Source organism: Homalodisca vitripennis, chromosome 2 (genome assembly GCF_021130785.1).
Source record: "Homalodisca vitripennis isolate AUS2020 chromosome 2, UT_GWSS_2.1, whole genome shotgun sequence".
NCBI lineage: Eukaryota > Metazoa > Arthropoda > Insecta > Hemiptera > Cicadellidae > Homalodisca > Homalodisca vitripennis.
The window spans coordinates 159,494,518-159,514,331 of record NC_060208.1 but is presented as its reverse complement, the minus strand read 5'-3'; positions in this window follow the sequence as shown (position 1 = coordinate 159,514,331).

The window sequence follows — 19,814 nt, the reverse complement described above, 5'->3', positions numbered from 1 at the left end:
TGCATCCGTTTCAACATTGCTTCAGATGCAACTTCCACCCATACCCCGATTTCACTACCAGATTTATTCTCAGCACTTCATCATTCAAAACATTCTAGAATGTAGGTTCCATTACAGAGGCTTTAAGGACGCAAACTAGTTATCCTGTGATAACACATCATTATATCTCTCACTTAAGTATTATTCTTAACCCCAAACCAAGAAGACTGATATCAATACACATGTTATATTCTCATTGTTCTTTGTCATGTACTTACTGCAGTAGCCGCCATTACTATGTATGTAACTCTAACTGTTAAAAGACAATGCATTCGGTAAGTGCATCTTAGTAGTTACAGAATTAGAACAATGAGATTTTAAAATTATTGCTTTGCTTACGGTTTTGTGTAATGTTTTTACTCTCAGACACTAAATTTAATACATTTAAAAATTGTATTTATACTTTTACTTCGGTCCAGACGTTCATACTTGAGAAGTGTCCAATACTCGTGATAATTTTCGTCAATTACGCCCAGGATTGTAGGGATCGTTTAGAATTTTAAGATTTCTTACCGAATGAGGTTTGTTTGGAGATAAAGTGTGTATTATCCTGAAAGAATTGTATATTATGAGAGGTGGCTCGTACTTTCTCCTCAACTTACGCATTTTTTCCTAAAAGCATGATTTACACTTCATGACTTCGAACTGTTGCTGCAAGTCATTGTGTTAGCAAAGCCCTGGTGGACTGGATAAATTATCACTCGATTGGTTAGATAAATTTAATCACTGTCCGCCCGTCAGTATAGGCAAAACCGAGTTTGGTGATAGTTTATGCCACTCTATGGGATTTACATGAGGAGTAGTTTACATAGATTTTATGTGTAACCATTTTGGCAGCGAGGAAATTGTGGAATAAATGAATTTGTAAAAGATATAAGTACAACTATATGATATTTACCTTGAGATATATTAACGCATTTACTTCAGTTTTAAATAAAACAATAATATAGAGTTGAAAGACGATGTTGAAATTCGACATTTGTATTCCGTCCACACGTTGCAGATTAATAGATTGCTCTCTAGCTGACGTTTATTATTTCAACACTGCTACTAAACTTGAGCAAATCTGAGAATATACTCCATCCCACTATATTGAAGATATCATCTGTAGGTTTTAAATTTAGTTTATGTCTCTATAAACAAAAATAAGTTCTATGATGCGTGATTATTATGATCTCTGCATTGTCAGTCAATTTATACGCAGGACATCTCGGGAATGAAGTAAGCCATATATTTCAAAATTTGCACGTAACCTCAATAAAACCAGTTACTTGCCTGGTGGTGTCAAGTTATGCTACCTCATAAAAGATTGATGCTATTGGCTGAGCGTTAAACTAGCGTATCACTCAAATAGCAGGAATGATTTAATTTCTTTCTAACTGTCTGTCTACTTATTAACAATCTTCATAACATAAAATACCAAATTGTCTATTAATTCATGAAAGAAAAATCAAAACGATCCAATCATTTTATTTTTGTACACGAGGCCTTTCAACATCAAAGATGCAGTCGTCAGGTGTGAATCAACAATTTGAATAATACAAATATTTGTAATTTTAAAATTATTATCAGCTGAATAAAGCTCAATACCAGATTTCTTTGTTTAAAATTAAAATAAAGTAAATATTAATATACGTATAAAAGTTTGAGTCAAAAAGAATTTTTTATATTTTAAAGGAAGGGTGGATTTTTAATCGGACCATTCTTGCAGCTACAAACTACCTATGACGAATGACAGATTTACTGGTCGTAGATAATTGTATTCCAGTTTGACGATCCAACAACCCAACGATTTATTCATTTTCTCGTTTATTTGATTTGATTTGATATTCCTAGGGGATTTCATTGAAATTGTAAACTTTGTTAAAGCAGAATAGTTTGTACTATAGAATTATACTTAAATGTACTTCATACCAGCTGACTTTATTATTTTCTTTACATATTACATGTTAAAATATGAAATTATCGTCATCCGTCATCCGCAGAGTGTAGGCACTCTTATTGGAGGCCCAATAAGTTAGGCTAAAACTCATTCGTGAAAATATTTGAAAGCGAAATTTGCAAAGATTTCAAAGGGATTCGTTAGTGAGTGAGACAGCAAAATAACCAAAGGATTGGAGAGTGAAAGGATCAAATTAATCTCTCTTTCATTTCACGTTGATTATTGAAATAGTTATTATAACATTAAGTTCAGTGAAAATTTAATTTTATTCGTACTTGAAAAAAGATACATTATATTTTTAAAAAGGTGGTCAAACCCTAGATTTTATTAGATACAATTCGTAACATAATTATAAAATGTTCAATGTTATAATCAATCAAGTATGGTTCAGATATTATTTACTTGTGATGTAAATGGTTTATATAAAGTTATGTTAAACAGTAGAATACTAAAATCACTATGTAAATTACTTGTGTAACAATATTTCAATGATATTATCAAAAGTATATGGACATTGTATTCAAACTACCCATTGACGGTATATGAGTCAAAGAAACAGAAACTTTTATACACACTTTATTATATTTTTACGTATAATATAAACTAAACCTATATCCAACTCTCATAAATGTGTGCACGACAGCTTATAAAGTGAGTAGAAGATGCTAATTTAATATCAGTGAAATGTCTGCAGACGTCTAGCAAAATCTTCATTTCATTTTATATGCTTACGTTATTATTTTCATCGCTATTTCGTTGTTTTCAAACAAATATTTCCTTTGTTCTAAAGCTGGGTTTCACGTGATTAAATAAATAATGTTGTCCTCTGTGGAGGCTAAAGTTTATACATTAATTAAAACATTCTTTATAGTATTTATCTAAAGCAGTAAGCTATTATTTTGCGCACGTGAACATTTTTTTATTATTTTAGTATTTGCATCGTTTCTATTAGTATTAGATATGTATAAAGCTTTATTGATTGGATATTATATATAAAATGCTGTAGTGGATTATTGAATTTGTAGGCCTAAAATACAATTAAACGTACGGTTAATTAATTTATAAATCTTGTAATATTCAAATTTTACTAACGTTATGTATTTTTATATATGAAATACAACATTGTATAAGTATAATTTAGAGGAGGTTTATAAAATAAGTTATACATCTAAAGATTTACTGTTTATTAAAATAAGTTATACGTGAGATAAATATAATAATTATTGCATAAAACATACGTTATTAGCTTTATAAAGTACAGAAAACATTTCAATGACGAAGGAGTTGCAAAATAAAGTTACAAATGAAAGACCGAAAGAGTTGCTGTTGCAATCTTCATTATTGAGTTTGCAAAGTTCCAATGCTTGCACTTAGGCCTGTAAATATTCATCATAAATTGTGAGCGCAAACAAAGTTTGATGTAATACATAATTCATCCGCTTCTCTGCGGTGAAAGAGCAACCGATGAGTTACAGAACTCGGAAATGAGAGTTTTCTCTTTCCGTAAATGTTTCTTATAAAACTTTCATTAACAATAAGAGTGGTTGACAAGACTTTTCTATTTGACCTGTTTGTATAAAACATATGTTTTAATGGTACCTTTCATCGTGAGGAGGAGGTGTTAGGCTTTCCAAAATCTACCTGGATGAAATAACGATTTTGCATAGATATATTTCATAACACGTGAAATTCCCGTAAGTAATCGTGAGCCTGATACCTCGTCCAATGCCTGCTTTAATCATGAGTATACATTTCTAAATTATATGTATTTATACTAGTTACATGATTAATTAGACAGACATTTACCTAACTTAAAGTAAACGCTATGCAAATACAAGAGGGATTGTAAGAATTCTACATAATGTGATCAATCACATTATTTATTTAGGCTTTAGTCTTGTCTATCGTTTATAGTTCTCTCGTAATATAGTTTATTAAATAAACCGCATTTTATGTTATGAAGATCGGTATTCAGTAGCTTCATTGTGTATATGACCAAAGTTTTCTTTATTAACATTTATAACTATTAAATTAGAAAGTGGATTTTCAATCCTATTCATAATAAATATTGAATATACTTATTCTGGTCAATGCTTTTGTGTTGGGAATGTAAAATTTGGTTTTAGTTTTTTTTTCACATTTGATAAAAAAAAAATCAGAAATGGCATTCTTAAGATCGGCAATGATACTAAATGGAAAGCTTTATTAAAAAGGTATTCAGTCAGAGGTACCTATTTGAATATAATAGACTAGATAAGTACGTGACCTGACAATTACGTGTTAAGTCATAGAGAAAGTAATTTTGATCAGTTCTTGTTTAGTTTTTTGACTTGAACGTCCAATTGACATTAAGAAGAGCATAAATTTTTGTTTAACAACATTTTTGTTTTTTTTGATTTAAAGTAACAATAAAATATTGAATATTCATTCATGGACCATTTGGTGTGTATGTGTATATATATATATATATATATATATATATATATATATATATATAATTTTGGCCTTATTTAGACTGTACATCCTTTTTTGCAGAATATTCAATAGTAAAACTTGGCTCTGTTAATATGACACTGCATGTATAAAAGCAATAGTTTATGATCGATGCCCTTGTCGACCATCGCTGCATAGTAGTGGGCGGAATCTTTTCATGATTGTATCTTCAACATTACCGACGAAATTGCTAACTCTTTACCAGATTCCGATGTGCTCGGTAAAACTCGTCTTCTCCCTCTACGTTATCTTTAGTTTCATCCTTGCCTCTATGACGAGTTTAGTCGTGACTGCAGTAGAGTTATTATTAGGTTAATTGTTAATTCGAACAAATTTTGCCGGTGTATTAAAAATATGTACTATGTAATGCATGGCAATTAATCCTCATGTTTCCATATATATTTTATTAGTTTTAATAATAGTCATTTTTATATTTTAATTTGATAGTTATTAAAATACTTATATCAAGGATCCATATGCTTAAACGTTATTATGGAAGTTAAAATAAATAAAGTATCATCCTGAGAAAAGAGTGGTTCAGTAATAAATATGACACTGAATGTTTACCCCAAACACAATAAACTACCATTACTTTTGTTGCAATAAAATTTTCAGTTTTATTTACAGTAATGTTTTAAACTGTTCACAAACATTTCATAAAAAATTAGTGTTTACTAGCATGTATTTGAAATTAAGTAAAAAATCTATCAAATGTGATGAAACCTTTTCGTTTTCGGAACATGATTCGTTCCCTTTTCAGTGTATTCAAAGGACACTGCATGTATCAATGAATCTGGTTCATATTCTTTAATTTTTAATTCCACAGAAAATGTTATAAATTTAAGTAGAATATTTTAATAATAATAATTATTTTATTGGCCCTAGAAGATCATTTATAAATTATTCAAAGAAACTACTTTTCTTAATGAGTATAGTATTTTTTAGTAAAACGTACAGATAATTGTTTCTACCTAAAGGACGATGTTTTTTTACCGAAATACATGGGAGAATTTTGGATAATCTCTTGTAATAATTCCATTAACGTTTTCTTTTATAGTTTTATATAAATATATCTTTATTTCAATGAAATAACTGTCTATGTACATAACAAGTGTCCAAATTGGGATAAATTTTATTTAAACTCGTAACCCGTAATCTCTGTCTAAAGTATATTAAATGAATCTACATAAATTACTAGGAAATATTGCTGGTCACATATGAGTTACATAAATAAAGCCAAGAATTAAAAATAATTAATTATTTCACTTTAGCAAATGTGCAAATAAAAGTCAAGTTAATAATTTTGAGAAGTTAAGACTTGAACATTTTTAAGAATTAAATGCGTCTATAAAAATAACGTAATGTGGATCTTCTTAACATACAAAGATTGTCATATTGAACCTTGTAACGGGGGGCGGGGAAAGGGCTCTGAGGTTCTTGTTCGGTAAATTTATGTGTAATTTTTCATTCATTGCTAACATGACAAAAATGGGAATAGGACGTTTTGTATATACCTAAACATTTATGGAGCATTTTTTAAAGATTACCTAATTATTTTTTGGTTAGCTGAAAGGGTAGTTACTTTTTTATGAAGCACTACACAATTTTCCCCCATGAAGACAGGTAGACAGATTACGAATCATCCGCTTCACTGATCTTTCACAGGGTCCATCATTCTCTGTCATACGCATGTCTGAGATATGTAAGTGGTACTGTGAATGTTTTAAAATCATATTATTGTTTAAAAGCACTAACATCAAACGGAATTTCATTCAGTTAAATAAGTAAGTATTATTTCAGTACTATTTACTTATGTAAATTATAGATGTCTACAGATGTGTCCATAATAATGATTTGTTGATAATCAATACACAGAGGAAATAAATACTTTTTTAATAAAATAATTAGTAAATAAGCATATATTTTAACATTTGTTCCCTAATACCACGATTGTATTGTTTTCGCACCAAAGCAAATGGTCATTTGCGTGAATTAGTTTGCATACTCGCAAAAGAATCTCGAATTAGATCAAAATATTTAAAAACGTGTGGTATTCATTAGTATATTAATGTAATAATAATATCATGAATAACTTAAGTCGACATAAAATGTTTTTGTATATATACACTATATCATAACGAATATGTAGTTTCTGTTATTTTATAGAATTTCCTTTAATATTTATAAAAACTTTCTCTTTTACTACTAGTTAATTGTTGTACTACAAAGTTATTGATTTGAACTAATTAAAAACGAATACATTACTTAATTACAGATTATGTTTGTGAAAAAAGGTATGTGAAAAATGTATTGAAAATATAGAATTCAATATAATACAGAACATCTAAGCCAACGTGTGGAGATAGTTGGATCTTGATGTGGTTGTGTTTTGAACTAGCCTACAGAAGAATTTCCGTTGAAATCACAAACAGAACTAAAGAACACTTAGAAGTACTAATTACAATATATTTTGTAAAGAATAATTAAATCAATTAGATAAAAGAATATCAATCCTAATGATCAATGATATTACTAAATACGCAATATGGTTTTGATTATTAAAGGACTAGTGCAATTAATTCATCTCCACGCAGTAAACTCAATAAAGTTTAATACATTAAACTATGTCAATGAAATGCATAAAAATTCTCACCGATGAATTTTATTGAGCAAAGCTCTATAAGCCCCAGGTCAAACATTAGATAATGGAAATGCCCTGGAATTGTTTACTTTATAACTTAAACGTTTGTGCTGAAGTTTAATGTCATCATTGAGTTATTTCCAAATATTGTTTTACCAAAATTGCATGAACGTTTCAAAAATGAGAGTTTGAGAAAGATTTCTATTACTATCTAAGAACATTTAAAAATTAGTTAATATTATGCAAACATTATATAAATGGGTTAATACTAAAAATTCCAAACAAGGCATTTGTTAACAATCCGGTTCTTCTCCAATTGATGAGTTGATTATCTTTCATTTATGTAGTTTTCTCTAACCTTAAAACCATGAAGACCGGTATGACTATTTCCTGTTCTCTGTTTTATGTATTTAAGAGAGTAGCCTCTAATCTTGCTGCAAGAACCTTCAACTTGAAATTTCAGAAAATAATAATTTTTTGAATGTATTTTATTATTTGTAAAAAAAGTATTCAGTGTGAGATTTTAACTGGTTGAGCTTGTAATTTGTATAAACTTTGTACACACGGGTTCAGACTTTAATTTTAATACATATTGTATTTTTCCCTTTATTTCATTAATTATTTATATACCTTATAGTTATATATAACTTGGACAACATGGGAACGTTTTTGAGTGTTCAAAACTATGCTATATAGTCCCGAAACTGTGTAATTCACTAAAACGTGGTACTATAACTTGTCAAACATTTCCTGAATATTGTATGTAACCACTACATGTTTCGGAACTATCATTCCATTTTCAGGAAGTTAAAAAAGCTCTATATGCGTTATTTATAAACTGAAACTTAAAAATTAACAAATATGTGTGTGTGTGTGTGTGTGCGCGCGCGCGCGTGTGCATGAGTAGGCATACCATTCTTGTTATCTGTGTGCTATATAATTATTTTAATTATTTTGTTGTGTTGCTATTCGTAATGTTTTTATTTTCTAACTTTCAAAAACACATGTGGAGCTTTTTTAACCACATGAGGATGGAAAGGAAGTTCCTATTTATGAAGTGGGCATGTACAACTAACTATTAGCTGTTTGAAAAAGTATAATACTTTTGGACTTTCTGTTAATCAAGATTTGTTTGAGGTAAACTGTTATTTTTCAGGCATATACCTGGATAATGGATTATATATTTTTATATTTCGTAATTATTTAATATCCAATTTTGCACCGTTACTTATTTGTATTTTATGTAATACTTATTTTTGCAACCCTGTTACTCGTTAATATTTAATATAAGTTACATTCGATGTTCTTGGAACTAAATTCTTGTCGGATTATTAACGTAATGACATGTGGTAATCTTTTCTCTCGGGAACATTGTAGCTGACTATCTTGCTGCCGAGCAACACCTCGCACGCATTGTTCGTAAGTAAGATTGCTATTTTTGTATTATATATTACCCCCTTTATGCTAGACATCTAATTTTGAATGCAATATAAAGTGAAGTTGTATTTTTTGTTTTCTATGACGTCCCTATCATTAGGCAGCAAATTATGTGGAAGCTGTGGATAATATCTCGTATTAACAGTCTCTATCTAAACGTTTTTATCCATTCCAAAGTATAATCAGTTGGTAGGCTTAAAAGTTAACATATGCTCTTTTGGTTCAGCAGGATTCATCAAATAGGACCTCGATCTCAAATACGAACAAATATACAGGAAAAAATTTAAACATTTAATTCTCACATTCTGATATTTAAAAAGAAAAATGGATGTACGCGAAATCCCTAATGTTAATGAGTACCTAAAGTATTTATATCCCTGCCTTTTTTCTGTTTCACAAAGTTAATCAGTAATATTTCTTTGTGCCAGGATTAGAATTCATTTTAACACATGTGATACTACTAAGAGACAATAAAAAATTATCATGGTGGCGCATAAACTTGATCTTCACACGTAAAACAAGATGTTCTTTATTTGTCTGGTCCCAGATATATGTGGCGCAACGATTTTTCCCTATAGCTGAGGCTCAGGCTATATGTAGTAATTTGATCCAATGCAACGTTATACATACAGCAAGCTCTTAGGAGATCAAATGAATGAGCGTATCAATGAATAGTGTATCAGTTTACTCTATAAAATCATTGTTTCTTATCTGCTCATCATTGATATATGGGCGCCAAAGTGTTTACCGATAGCGGAGAACTCTGGCGACATTAGATCAAATAATAGTTCATTCCATTGATTTTACAACTTACGTATACATTATACAAGTCATTATGTATGGTTGTATAGGATAATTTTAAATAATTTGCAATATAAAGAGTTCCAATAAACAGATTAATTTTCTTTCGATTGAGAACTTCCCACATAAAGCAAAATTCGGTATTACATATATTTTGATTTACGTGTGTTAAGGTATTGTACAAGTATTTGAAAAATAGACGATTATAGAATTCTACTTACGAATATAATTGGATGTAATCCAATCGAGTGACATATATTACATCCGAGTAATGGTAGCTTTGCAGTAATTGGTGTAACTATTTAATCAACCTGTTCACATCACCACGCAATCACCAATTAGTCTACGTTCCTGGGCCTAAATTAGTTCATCTTAATGCGATTTACTTGTATTGTTAGCAAATCTTTGGATTAATATAATATGTACTTCATCCAGTATTATACATTATATATTGCTTATACAAGAGCAATCTAAATGTTATCGGGTTTGTCCGGCGCGAATTCTCTTAGATTTGGAATTGTAAATAGCATGACTTAATTGAAACTGTCTATATCCAGAACTGATATGTGAATTTACACAATATACATATCTTAGTTATTATAATCGTATTTCATTTTTATAATAATACAGTATAAACAAACAGTTCACTTACAATAATTTTAATACGCCAACACTTTATTTTTTATAGCACATTTTAAAGTAATGTAAGAGCAAAATCTGTTTAATTAACCGTAAGTGGATTCATCACAAGAGGAAACCTTTTTACACATTTTTTGCACGTTTCCTTTATTTAGCTTTATTTTCTGTATTAAGGTAAAACATTTCACCGTATAGCCTTATACTATACAATCCTACAGACACAGGGTTTCGTAGGAATAAATAAATTACAGAATTTACATAAAATTTACTAATAATTATAAAACTACATCTCCCATATCAAACAGTACGTGCATTTATAAAAATACACGTATTTGTTCTGCAAACAATCACTAACTTGTTAATTAATAATTTATAATTAATTTACTTTAATAAATACTTGACTGAAATATTTTAAAGAGTCGAGAAGACTCTTTACACATCAAATAATATAGCATTAATATAATTGAACAACAATTATATATATATACATTTAATAATCAAAAAAGGAGGACTCAGGAATACTTGGATACTATAATAGTCAATCGATCTGAATATAAAAAAATGAAATATTCTCTATTTTTTCATATTTCTTTATTTAATTATTTAAAGTGTATTGCTTTGCAATTTCGATTCTAGGCAGTTGTTTTAAATGGAAGGGGGAGAACAGAAGCAATTATCAGAACTTATTACTTTGCATATTACACAAAAATTTTATTTAGACAATTTTTCGATTCGTTAAGTTTCTTTAATATTCTTAAAGAAAAAGAACAATATTCTTAAATTTTCATCTATGGTTATAGAATTATCGTGAATGCACAGTTGCTGACACGTCAGGCATGGATGCTGTACGCATTTCCTGATGCCCTTTTTAACTTAGACATATATGCAATATGGCATGTCTTAATTCAGAATAGTAATTTAATGCGTTTTAAGCAAAAACTTAAAAATATAGCAATACCTACTTATGTACTTGACACCATCCGTGTATCACAGTGTACCAGCAGGTAATAATTTCGTACACTGGCTATTATGACTAAGTATGGTATTAGGACTAAGTTAAATATGCTGAAGGAATCAGTCAGTGTCTGCATGCATAAAATTATTATTCTAACAGAAACTAATTTATCCAATGATATCTCAAATCCTGAGCTAGAGCTCGACAGTTATAACATATTTAGGAAGGGACAGGTCCGCTTTAAACCAGCAAGAAGCAATCTGGAGGGGGTGTACTTGTCGCAGTGCATCACGATCTCCCTTCATTCGTGATTAACTCATCAGTGAATAATGTTGAGCATGTTTTTGTATCAGCGAAGCTACCTAATCTCAGTGTCATGATAGGCGCCGTTTATATTCCTCCAAACTCTTCTCACGAAATCTACTCTTCCTTCTGTGATGCTGTGGAGGAGGTATGCGTATCCAGATACTTCTCCCAATGTTGATATCGAAGAGTCCTTTACTCGATTCTGTCACAGTCTGAGGAACACCATTCTATGCACTGTCCGCTGAAGAGAGTGGGTAAAAGCTCGTTTCCCGTCTGGTTCTCCAAGGAACTCAGGAAGTTGGTGATTGGGAAGAATTTTCTCCATAGAAGATTTAAAGCCTCGAATAGTCTTATAGTTTACAATAAATTTAGAGAGGCCCGAAGTGAATGTAAAAGGCTTGCTAGGGTATGGTCACACTAAACTACATTGCAGTGATTGAAAATAGCTTGGTCAGAAAACCCTAAAGACCTTCTGGGAAGCATATTCGTAATCTAAAACAGCCGTTTTCCACTCAGGGCATTCTTCATTTCGATGACAGGTCTGCTTCGGACCCCAAGCTATATGTGAACTCTTTGCTGATTGTTTTTCTTCCATCTTCAAGCCAAAAAGTTGCTGGTGCCCCAAATTACTCCTTCTGCACTAATGTCAGCCTTGCTACCTTAACCGTCTCCGCTATTGAAGTTGAGAAGAAGCTTAGGAATCTCGACATAAGTAAGAGTCCCGGACCAGATAATATATCAGCTAGTCTCCTGAAATATTGCAGTGAACCTTTGGCACCTCACCTAGCGTGTTTCTTCAACGCACTGCTAAAGGTTGGAACCTTTCCTTCAATTCTTAAGTCTGGATTCTTGGTCCCTATTTACAAGTCTGGTGAAGTGACTGACACTAAGAATTATAGGCCTATAGTCATTCCAACCAGCCTTAGCCAAGGTATTTGAGAGCATAGTGCTAGATAGAAATGTCCTTTCCTTTTCAAGAATATTGTAATTGGCTGAACAGCATGGGTTTAGACATGGAAGATCTACAGTTACAAACCTAACAGTCTTTGTCAACAGGATCCTTTCTCTGCTTTTAGCAATGGTAATCAAGTTGACTGTCTCTATCTGGACTATGCTAAGGCGTTCGACAGAATCAGTCACCCCCCCACCTGCTGAAGAAACTGGAAGCTCTTGGTGTTGCTGGATCACTTCTACATTGGTTTGACAGTTACCTCTCGAATCGCACTCTCCGGGTCTGAGGAAACACCATTTCTTATGCACTGTCCGCTGAAGAGAGTGGGTAAAAGCTCGTTTCCCGTCTGGTTCTCCAAGGAACTCAGGAAGTTGGTGATTGGGAAGAATTTTCTCCATAGAAGATTTAAAGCCTCGAATAGTCTTATAGTTTACAATAAATTTAGAGAGGCCCGAAGTGAATGTAAAAGGCTTGCTAGGGTATGTCACACTAACTACATTGCAGTGATTGAAAATAGCTTGGTCAGAAACCCTAAGACCTTCTGGAAAGCATATTCGTAATCTAAAACAGCCGTTTTCCACTCAGGGCATTCTTCATTTCGATGACAGGTCTGCTTCGGACCCCCAAGCTATATGTGAACTCTTTGCTGATTGTTTTTCTTCCATCTTCAAGCCAAAAGTTGCTGGTGCCCCAAATTACTCCTTCTGCACTAATGTCAGCCTTGCTACCTTAACCGTCTCCGCTATTGAAGTTGAGAAGAAGCTTAGGAATCTCGACATAAGTAAGAGTCCCGGACCAGATAATATATCAGCTAGTCTCCTGAAATATTGCAGTGAACCTTTGGCACCTCACCTAGCGTGTTTCTTCAACGCACTGCTAAAGGTTGGAACCTTTCCTTCATTCTTAAGTCTGGATTCTTGGTCCCTATTTACAAGTCTGGTGAAGTGACTGACACTAAGAATTATAGGCCTATAGTCATCCAACCAGCCTTAGCCAAGGTATTTTGAGAGCATAGTGCTAGATAGAATGTCCTTCCTTTTCAAGAATATTGTAATTGCTGAACAGCATGGGTTTAGACATGGAAGATCTACAGTTACAAACCTAACAGTCTTTGTCAACAGGATCCTTTCTGCTTTTAGCAATGGTAATCAAGTTGACTGTCTCTATCTGGACTATGCTAAGGCGTTCGACAGAATCAGTCACCCCCACCTGCTGAAGAAACTGGAAGCTCTTGGTGTTGCTGGATCACTTCTACATTGGTTTGACAGTTACCTCTCGAATCGCACTCTCCGGGTGAGCTATGCATCAGCACTCCTCACGGCCTATTCATGCAACATCAGGCGTTCCTCAGGGTTCTCACACCTTGGGCCGTTCCTCTTTAGCTTATTTATAAATGAATATTGGTGAATACATCAGCGGGGACTTTCTCTTGTTTGCTGATGACGTGAAGATATTTAGAGAAATTTCCTCAGCTCAACAACAAAATGAATTGCAGAGGGATCTTGACGGTGTGGACCAATGGTGTGTTATCAATGAAATGGACTTGAACCCAACCAAGTGTGTTTCCGTCTCCTTTTCCAGAGCCAGACAGACTCTTCTATTTGACTACTACCTCCAGGAAGCTGCCATCAGAAGAGTGGATAGAATTCGCGACCTCGGAGTACTTCTGACATCAAACCTTGACCCCAGTGCCCATATCTCGGGACATTTGCAGCAGGGCTAATCGTGTCCTTGGACTTATCAACCGAACCTGCCGCCAGCACTTTTCTATTCCTGCCATAAGAACACTTTACGTCACATTAGTTCGGCCAATACTAGAATACTCCCGTTACGGTATGGTCCCCCACATCAGGTTGGTCACTGCTCTAGTCTTGATGCCTGTACAAAGACGCTTTCTACGGATGGTTGGCGTGAAGATGGATATCGCTACTTGGAGACAAACTTGGAGGAAAATGGGACAACAGCTGCACCTTCCTTCCTTGGCTGCTCGCAGGGCTCTACTGGATCTCATGTTCCTCTACAGACTACTAAATAGCCTTATTGATTGTCCGAATATCCTTCAGATGATAAACTTCCATGTACCTCGTCAGTCTCGTCACCCTCAGATTTTCTCAAGGAATTTCCATCCGAACCAACTACACCTACTACAGTACTCTACCCGCATAATGAGACTTGGTAATGATGCCTGTGCTGATCTTGACTTCTTTGGCCCTTCTACAGAATCTTTCAAGCGGGTGTGCACTCGCTTTCATCCTAAAGTAACTCAACATGTTTTCATACTACTAATTTAACTAAGCTGTAAATAAGCATTATGCATGTTAATTTATTCTATTATCAATCGTCAATTCTTATTTATTAATTGTTACTATCCTTGTTATTATAATTGTTATTTACTATCGTTACTTATTATTGTTATTTATAATTCCATTTATTATTGTTATTTATAATCTGTTATTTTTTTATTATTAATTACTATTGTTATCTATGATTGTTCTCATAACAGCTGTTATTCATAATTGTATTTATTAGTCCTTGCACATTCTTTTGATTGTTATTATGTCTTTTCTGTGCAGCAGCCTTCTTCTTTGTTGTTTTCAGTTGTACAATTTCTATGTAAAATGGTGTATTGCCGTAAATAAATAAATAAATAATAAATAATAAATAAATAAATAATTATGAAACCGATACACCCAAACGATTAAAATACAAGTTACTGACTGTTAAACATACTGCTCTTAATAATGTTTGTAACAATTTAACGTTTTATAGTCTAACTTTAAAGGAAACATGAAAAAACTAAAAAGTATCAACAATGGAAAATAAATAAAAATGTGAACAAAAACATACATTTTCGTAGAGTACAACAGTTTATCGTTAAATAACGCTCTTAAAAACAAACTAAAAAAAAATAACATTATGATGGCCTTAAAAGATACAAAAAATTCAGTTCCTTACTTAAAGGGCCTATAAAAACAAGAAAAACAAGACAAAAGGTGTTTATATATAATTTGGCAGCAATTGTTTGGAATATATTACATTGGGCAAATATCGAAGTCTTTTTTCATAATGCAGCATTTTAAAGAAAATTTAAAAACGTTAAGCTCTTAAGAATTAGCATATTCTGATACATTGTTGATAATAATCACAACAATCTTTAAAATTTCAACGTCAGTCGTCCATTTGGTCGTCCATATGTATTTTTCATATTTATTTTAAATAATACTTCTAGAACAAACGCAGTATTATCCCCAAATACCATCAAAACAATAATTCCATCTAGATAATGGATTCAACACCCACGGTAGAAACAAGAAATGTTATTTTACCGTCGTATATCATATCTTCGCACCGTTCCCATATTAAATGTGTATTTGTTGTTGCGACTAACCACGATTTATTCTCATATCATTCAATTCTGGCCGAGATCTCCTATTTGATAAGGGATCAACGGACTGTGAAAATATGTTTGGCTTTAATAATAAATGAGTACTGAAAGTAAATTGATAAAATTTACTTAGATTTTTATGTCTGATAATGATATTTTAAGTTAACAATTACATATATAAAAGGAGAAAAACCAACATTTTAACGTGAAAAAGTCATTTTAATGATTTAAGAAAATAATATACTTGCTTTCATCTAAGCGAAAACTATATCTTTTCAAATATTTTTACTGAGTGAAATTTATTTTTTGATTAAATAAAACAAATGCTATTTTCTGAATCTATCACTCATGTATAGGGTACGATGCTTTCATACATGTACTTAAATGTATTTGAGGAAGGGGGCATTGTAAAAATATTTCCAAATTTTTAAACTGTATGGCACAATTGACAAATTGACGTATAAAACCCATCTTCCTAGGGTAAATCATTTTGAGAAACAAATACTAAGACCGGAGTAAATGGCCAAAAATATATACTTTTTCGCATATTGTAATGATTGTGGCAACTAGAAATAATATTTGTCTAATATATAATTCACTCCAACCAGTGTCTACGAAATAGCTTGCCAAGCTGCGAGTAACTGCTACTATTATTATACAGCAGAGAGCTTTATTGCGGCAACGATGAGATTTTATTATATAAACTTTCATGTTTTGACGTGGAGAAAATATATATCGTATAAAACAATCCAACTTGGTGGGACCCATTTCACTAGCAATGGGCGTTATACACACATTTGTTTAAGTTATGAAATATCTATTACTGTCATACACACAAATACACATAAGTATTGAATAAATCACAACCCCTGTACAATTAAATCTTGGTTTGATTACTCAGAACCTTCAAAACAATCTCCGAATCACTATTATCTGGGAAATTATCCACAATAGTACTTTTGATTGTAAAACATTTAAGAGTTTCATGGGAACGTATTACTCTTAGCCTCATTACGGGCTTTATTTCGTACAACTCGAACAAAACTGATTAAGATATCTGTTTGTATGCATTCATGGCCTAATATAACCTAGTCGTAATAACATGATAAAAATAAATCTGTTATAACTTAAATTGTTTAATCTAATGAACTATGTTGTGTTAAGTGATTAGTGAAATAAAAATTAAAGCATACTAAATCTGCAATCGAAAGTACTTACTATTCATGTAAGGGCTATGACTAAAATTAACAGCAAATTTAAAAATAATTAATATCAATAATATTTTATTTTTATTGAAAAATATCGGTTAGTACAAATTAAGTTTTTAAGAGGAATATTCAACTATTTATAAATAGTTTTCATTATAGTTAAGAAGAAAGGTTATAAGAATCCCATCAAAGAGTACACGAGGACTTAGGAAATAACTATAAAGATGGAAAATTAATTTACCTAAAGAGACTAAAGATGTTTTACAAAATCAACTCTTACTTTCTGGTTTCATCACTATGCTGTTGTTTTCAAACTAATTCTTCCTTTGAAGTAAAGCTTAAACACTGGGTTTGATGCGTTTTATGAAATACTCTTGTGTTCTAAGAAGATTAAAACGTAGATTTAATTAAAACGATCTTTATTGTATTTATATTAAACAATAAGCTATTATCTTGCGCTCGAATAAACTTCACTATATTATATTGCTCACTTCTTACAATACTTTTTATGAGATATTTACACAATTTTGTGTGATTAAATATAAAATATGCAATTCTTTGAAATTGTATTGAAATAATATGTGGAGCAAAGGATGTTTCCCTCCTACATTAAAGATCCGCCCCACTGGCCTCTCTCTACTGTTGCAAAAATTAAAATAAGAAATAAATATTAGAAAACACATGTTATTAATTGAAAGAGCCTGTCAAAATGTAATAAACTGTTCTTTTCAAACATTATAAAGTGACACCACAATCATGTGTTTTGTTACTTTATTACTATTAACATTTATTTTATAATTATAATTCCTTTTATGGCCTGAATTATGTTGTCAACAAGAAAAAAATTATGTTTACATAAAAATAAGTTGTTTGCACCTCAAATAACATGGACATTTTGTAAAAAAATTTTATCTGCAATAATAAAATTTTAGGGGTGCGTTGCGATAATGCAACAGCAGGCCACAAAAGAAAACCAGGGTGACTAATAAAAGAGAAAACAAAAAAAAATATTTGTTTATTTTCAAATTACAAAGTAATGACTAATAGAAATGAAAAAAAAAACATCAGTATGTGTATGTTACACTCCATGAAAGGAAGAACTAAAACAGTTTCTGTTTTTGGTAAGACAAAGATGCACTTGGCATTTGTTGCATTTTACAGTAGTTATTCCCTTGCAACCACTTTTTTTACACCGTTGTCGGTCTTCAGCTACAACAGGCCAATGGCCTAAACCATCTTTCCTGACGTCGACCTCAGGCGGAGCTTTGGCTGGACCCTTCTTCTTTTTTTCTTCATATGCAGCTTCCTCTTGGTCTTCAAGGGAAGGCCTTCCCCTTTTCCGTGCTTGCTGCTTTCCCTGGCTGCATAGAGCTGCAGCAACATCGGACCTAAATTCCAGCAGGTCTTTTATTTCTTTTTTCGGATAGTTTTTTTTGTGAACAATCACGGCGGTACACAAGCCAGGCATTGACAACGCCCATGTCCACAAAGTGATGCACCATTTTCATGTAGTACTTTTTAGATTTGGTGGAAATCCGATAGTATGCTACAAGACCGTCAAGCAGATCTACTCCGCCCATAAATTTGTTATATGTAATCACAGCTTTTGGACAAGGAACAAGTATTTCCTTCTTTACTTTTTTGTCAAACCTTTTGACATTATTGTGAGGGGCTGAGCGGATTCAAATGATGAGACTAATACCACACCCCTATTGTCCATCCACTTTACAGCTCTGATTTCTACATCGGTTTTTGTCACATGACTTTTTTCAAGAACAGAGCCTCTACCAAAATCATGTTTCATGTCTTTGTCAGTAGGGAAGTTCAGGCATTTGAATCGGTCACTCCTTACTGTGCCTAATGATTCAATGCCAATTTGTTTGAGCTCAACAAAGAGAGGCAAGGAAGAAAACCAATTGTCGAAAAACAATTTGTGGTTCATATTTCTAGGTACTGAGTCAACAAGCTTTAGTTCAATATTTGAACTAGCACCAATATCAGGGAACCCAGCAACAGGCTGTATTTTACCACAGTAGATCTCAAAATAATAAACCAAACCAGAAGTGTCGCACAAAACAAAAATTTGTAAACCCCATTTTTTGGGTTTTTTTGGGTTGTACTGCTTCAGACCGGATTTTCTCTTGAACGGGACTATTTGTTCATCGATGCAAAGAAACTCACTTTTAGGTAGGTTCCTAAATTTTTCCTGCAATGAGTCAACTAAGGGCCGGATTTTAAACAGGATATCACGGTTGGGATCATCTCTTCTCTCAGTTATTCGAGTTGTCGTTGCAGTGAAATTTTGATTTAATTTCCTTCCAGCGGTCCCTGCTGATCACATTTGCAATTTTATCTATCCTAGTACTATCTATCTTAGCCCAGTACATACTGGCTCTAGGAAGATTGTAAATCGACATCAAAATACAAACACCTAGATATTGCTCTAGCTCTGGAGTTGTCAAAATCAGGGGTTTGTTAGGGTTAATCTGTATAGCATACAGGTTAGACTGATCTGTAATGGTATTCAAAAGATCTTCGTCCAAAAAAGTATTTGAAGTACTCAATTGGTGTATCAATTTCAAACTCGTCAGGGTTTGGGAGGGCACCTAGCCATGCAGATACCCCTTTTTCACTATCTTCTGGAGCGACATCTGTCCACAGTGGAAGGGGTGTAACAGGGGCATCTTCGACAGCAGGCTCCTCAGGGTGTGCTTCTTCGTCATTTTCTTCCTGACGTATCTCTCCTTTTTCTGGTTGATTCGCAGTTTCGTCCTCACGTGAGTCATCATCTGGAACATAAAACAATATTCTGCAGATAAACATGCAAAAGGTAGGCCTCCTTGTTTAGGCCTATATTTACCTGTAGAAATCAATAGGTTACAAAATTATTATTGCATAAATAATAATTATTATAGGTTACAATATTTATTATTCCAGAACAAACTTTGGTCTTGATGCATGAGTTGGGCTTTTTATTTACCCAACTTACAATCCTCCCCTTTCAGCCACACACAAC